This window comes from Neofelis nebulosa, chromosome 7, assembly GCF_028018385.1.
Source record: "Neofelis nebulosa isolate mNeoNeb1 chromosome 7, mNeoNeb1.pri, whole genome shotgun sequence".
NCBI classification, from domain to species: Eukaryota; Metazoa; Chordata; class Mammalia; order Carnivora; family Felidae; genus Neofelis; species Neofelis nebulosa.
The window spans coordinates 35923726-35929039 of record NC_080788.1 but is presented as its reverse complement, the minus strand read 5'-3'; the positions used below and the strand labels follow the sequence as shown (position 1 = coordinate 35929039).

Sequence of the window (5314 nt, the reverse complement as noted above, 5' to 3'; positions counted from 1 at the left end):
AGAAAGAGAGCAAGTAGGGGAGAGGGGCAGAGGGAGAAAGAGAGAGAATCTCAACATGGGGCTCGATCTCACAGCCTCAAGATCGTGACTTCAGCCGAAATCAAGAGTCAGATGCTTAACTGACTGAGCACCTGGGCGCCCCTCCATATAAATTCTTAATGACATGTTTCTTGTCATTTTCTGTGGAAATCTCTGTTGAGATTCTGACTGGGGTTGTTGTGATGTATAGATACATTTGGGGAGAATTGACATACTAACAATATTGAGTTCCATGAACATGAGATAGCTCATTGTTTATAAGATCTTTTTAAATGTCTTTCAGCCATGTTTTGTCATCTTATATATATTATATTATATACTTATATATAATATAATATATTATATATACTTATATATATACTTATATATAATATAATATATATACATATATATGTAATATATATAAGTATATAATACACTATATAAGTATATAATATAATATATATAAGTATATATAATATACTATATACATATAGTATGTATATATACTTATATATATTAAATATATATAAGTATATATATATACTTATATATATTATATATATTACATATATATGTATATATATATAATGTATGTATGTATATGTATATATGTATGTATATATGTATGTATATATATATGTGTGTATATATGTATATATATATACATATATATGTAATATATATAAGTGTATAATATATAATAAATATTATTATTATTACTGTATGTAGACCTTGTATTCTACGCTTGTTAAATTCACTTGTTAGTTCTAAGAGTTGCTTTGTAGATTCCTTAGGATTTTCTACCTAAAACAGTCATGGTGTCGGGGCACCTGGGTGGCTCACTTGGTTAAGCATCCAACTTTGGTTCAGGTCATGATCTCCCAGTTTGTGAGTTCAAGCCTCACATCAGGGCTGCTTTGGATCCTCTGCCCCCTGTCTCTCTCTGCCCCTCCTCTGCTTGTTCTCTCTCTCTCTTTTTCAAAATAAATAAATAAACTTAAAAAAATTTTTTTTAATCTTGAATGTAAAGACAGCCTTAAGGGCACCTGGGTGGCTCAGTCAGTTGGGCGTCCGACTTTGGCTCAGATCATGATCTCATGGTTCGTGGGTTCGAGCCCCGTGTTGGACTCTGTGCTGACAGCTCAGAGCCTGGAGCCTGCTTCAGATTCTGTGTCTCCCTCTCTCTCTCTCCCTCTCCCCCATTCTCTTTCTCTCTCTCTCTCTCACACACACACACACACACACACACACTCACTCTCTCTCTCTCTCTCTCTCAAAAATAAACATTACAAATATTTAAAGACAGCTTTACTTCTTATGTTTACATTTTAATGCCTTTTATTTATATTTTGCTCAGCATAGTTGCACTGAGATCTCCAATACAAAGCCAAATGGAATTGGAAGGCACAGACATCCTTTGTGTAGATTGAATTATTTTTTCCTGAAATGTTTAATGAAACTAAGAGTGACACAATCAATCTCATAATGTGATTGCAGCTTTTTCTGTTGGAAGATTGTTTTATAATAAAGCCAATCTCTTGAACAGATGCAGAGCTATTCCATTTTCTGCCTCTTTTTGTTTCGGTTTTGGTAAGTTGTGTTTTTCAAATATTTTGTCCATTTCGTCTAAGTTGTAAAATTTGATAGTATAATCTTGTTCATAACAGGCTCTTATTATCCCTTTAATTTATATCAGACATTGCAGGTAAAACATTGCAGAGACTCTGGATTCTGTTATCTTCTTCTGAAGAATATTGATTTTTGTTCTGGCCGGCAATGAAGCTACTGGATAATCACCCTGAACTTGTAGAGACTTGACTTTGCACTTTCACGGGATGGGTCATATTTGGTTTGCCTTAGTTTTAGGGTGAATCCCTTAGGTCTGGGACATTTTTATTCTGCTCCCTTGGTGAGACTTAAAGTCCACATTCTGTCTGTAGCTGTGGCCGGGCCACAGTTGAAATCTCTGCCCAGCTTCTAGAGCTTTCTAGTTGATGCTTCCACTGGGCTTCTTGATGTCACCCCCACGCATGCACAGTTCAAGGATCAGTCAAGGATTTGAGCGTAGTTTACATGCCACTTGGGGGCTCTCCCCTCCAAGGTTCTCTCCTTTGCAGGATTTCTCTCCTCGGTTCCGGCTCCTCTGGGAGACTGGAGCTCCAGCCTCTGGCACCTGATCAGACATAGTGTGGTTTTCTATGTCGGTTCTGGCCAGCCCAGGCCACGCAAACAGGGGGTAGGTACACTCAGGAGAAGAGTCGTAGACCCAGGAATCGCCCAGTGAGGTTACCTTCTTTCACGGGTCCATCCCCATCCAGGTTCTGCCTGGTTTCGGCAGCTCTCCAAGGCTGTCAAACGCTTGTTTTTTATTGTGTTCATACATTAAAGCTGTTTTCTACGAGAGAGCTCATCCAACACAAGCCACATGACCCCTTAATTCTCTTTCCTATTAAAGTGCAGAGAAAGTGGTATCCAGAGAGGAACGGTGATCTGCCAACATCGCACGGTAGTCATTGGCTGAACCAACTCTTCAAACCACGTTTGCTGGCTCCATTTGCTGGATCGTGGTGCTTGGTGACTGTCGGTGCTTCACAGAGGGCCACCGAATGAGCTTGGTGGCACCTCGGGCATCCTCACTGCACGTGCGAGGTGGAAGGCAAAAAGAAACGCGAGAAATGAGGAAGTCAAGGGGTCCAAGTCTTCCAGGGCCCCCAGCGAGCCAGATGGTGGGTCAGAGAGGCAGAGGCCCAGCCCTCAGGCAGGCTGAGAGGACTGGAGGGTCCGCAGTGGCCTTAAGCACCACCGAGAGGCTGCTACCTGCCCAGTTTACATCTCCACTCCAGACCCCCTCAGCACGGGGGACTCAGTCCTTCCGGAACAAAACCATCCCGGCTTTCTCCATCCAGGACGCACGTTCCCCTGTGTGCCCTCGTTCCGATCAGAGCCTACCATCCGCCTCCTTGACTTCCCCGTCATTCACTGTAACACTTGCCATACACCCCTCTCATCCTGAAAAGCCCGGGAGCTGTCCCTCCTTTTGACCCCTCTCGTCCTTGCTTTTGTTCAAGAATTCTTCCCTTCCCCCTGGTTTACTGCTGTGATGTCCTGACAGGTCCCAGCTCGGGACTCCTACCCCCGTCCCCACCTCCCGGTTCCATTCCACCACTGCCTGAGTCTTCCCCTCCAGCCCAAGATATGATCCTTTCCTTTCCTATCCACTCAGGGCCCTCACAGGCTAGTGGTGAAAACAGGTTAATAACCTGGCTCTGATACAAAGCGATAGATGTGAATAATTACGAACTTTGATGCAGGACATCAAATCCCTTTTTTGGACCACCCTGTCCTCTGCCTGAACAGGAATTCTGAGGAGACACTAAGAAAGAAGTGGGGGGGGGGGGGCTTCGTCAACTGTCCCTGGCCCCCCCACCACACCCCCGCAAAGTCAGGAGGTCTCAAGTTTGACATTTTGGCTTCAAAAGAGAAAAATACGCTAAGCATACATTTTCAGACACATAATAAGGACCCAAAGGAGCAATAAACATTTGTAATAATTACTACCTTATAATAAAATCTAGTTCTTTTTTTTTTAAAGTTTATTTATTATTATTTTGAGGCGGGCGGACGCACGGGGTGGGGACAGAGAAAGGAGAGAGGATCCCAAGCAGGTTCTGTCAGTGCAGAGCCTGATGCGGGGCTCGATCTCACGCACCGTGAGATCACGACCTGAGCCAAAGTCGGATGCGTAACTGACAGACCCACCCAGAGGCCCCAAGAAAATTTATTTCTTAAAAAATAGGGGTAAGAATTCCTCCCAGCCATCCTCGCCAAGTTTCTCATTTGAAACCTAAGGGTAAAGATTGATCGAATGTTTGGGCGCCTGGGTGGCTCAGTTGGTTAAGCAGCCGACTCCGGCTCAGGTCATGATCTCGCGGTTCACGAGTTCGAGCCAGGCTCTGAGCCTGGAGCCTGTTTCAGATTCTGTGTCTCCCTCTCTGCCCCTTTCCCACTCACACTCTGTCTCTCTGTCTCTCAAAAAAAAAAAAAAAAAGAAAGAAACATTAAAGAAAAAAAAGACTGACTTAATGCTTTTCAAACTCCAGATGGTGAAAAAGTCAGAAAGCATGATGCTGGACAAGGCACAGGACCATTCTGCACCTTGGTCCCCGCTCCTCCCTGCCGCTTTAAGGAAGAAGGTAGTCATTACGATCCTCGACAGCTCACGGGGTTACTGCTTGTTTCAAATTAGACAACAAAATGTGAGCAAAGGCCCTTGGAGAAATCCAAAGCACTGTGACAAAAGGCATTACTATACCAGACACATTTATGTTCATTTTGCCTCTCCTAAGAGACATCTCTTGTTTCAGTCCTCCCAGGCTGATTAATATTCCAGAGACACAAAACAACTTGAAGAATTGGGGTAGAGACAGGCCCAGGAGGCGAAAATCATCGATGTTTCCAGGAGACCGTGGGAGTCGTCAATATTTGTCCGAGGCCACAGGACCGTACAGAGGGTCTCTGAGCCTAACTTGAGCGTCCACGATTGCGAAAGTCAGGTAAGCCGTGACACTGGGGGGCCGGGACCTGTGCCCTCCCCCGGTCCGGGGATCGAGTTCCTGGCCAGCACCGCGCACCCAAATCAGAGGGCAGCCATTGTCCCCCTTGCTGTGCCGTGCTGGGCACCCCGCAATCCCCCTCTGGGTGCAGGTTCTGACCTGCTCTCCATTTCTTCCTCCTCCCCAGGGTTGCTGGGACGGTGAGCTGAGCCCCCGGGGTGCGACAGCTCTTGGTAAGCTGTAAAACTGTGTGCGGGGCCACCTGGATGGCTCGGTCGGTTGAGCGTCCGACTTCGGCTCTGGTCACAGTGTCCCGGTTTAGGAGTTCGGGCCCCACATCTGGCTCCCTGCCGTCAGCCTGTCAGCGCGTGGCCCACGTTGGATCTTCTGTCTCCCCCCTCTCTGCCCTTCCCCCACTTGTACTCGCCCATAAATAAATAAATATTAAAAAAAAAAAAAAAGCTGCGTACATTTCTGTTGCCGTCGTCGTCCTCTGTGAGGCTTGTGTTCCGGTGGGGCCGGTCCGACTGTGCGAGAAAGGCCTTTGCAGGGGTATCTTGATCCTTGCGGGCCTCATCAGGGCCGCCACCCCCAGCCGGTGGTACAGTGCAGTCTCCCCCAGCAGGGCTGGCCTGAGACCAGACGCCACGTAGCCCGTGGAGCCTGGGGACGCAGACCCGGCCCTGCTAGGGCCACCTGATCCCAAGCCATCCCCAGGCTCCCGGGTTTGCCTTTTCGGT

General features: G+C 46.2%; 1 long non-coding RNA gene across 2 annotated transcripts; it reads left to right on the top strand.

Moving 5' to 3' along the window:
• Window positions 1–741: 741 nt before the first annotated feature.
• Window positions 742–4996, top strand: LOC131516329 (uncharacterized). Of its 2 annotated transcripts, none has more exons than XR_009263988.1 (3): window positions 742–1611; window positions 4386–4574; window positions 4762–4996. It is a non-coding gene; the product is annotated as an uncharacterized LOC131516329 (long non-coding RNA). The 2 variants fall into 2 exon arrangements; XR_009263989.1 differs by lacking the exon at window positions 742–1611 and adding an exon at window positions 4116–4214.
• The last annotated feature ends 318 nt before the right edge of the window (window positions 4997–5314 follow it).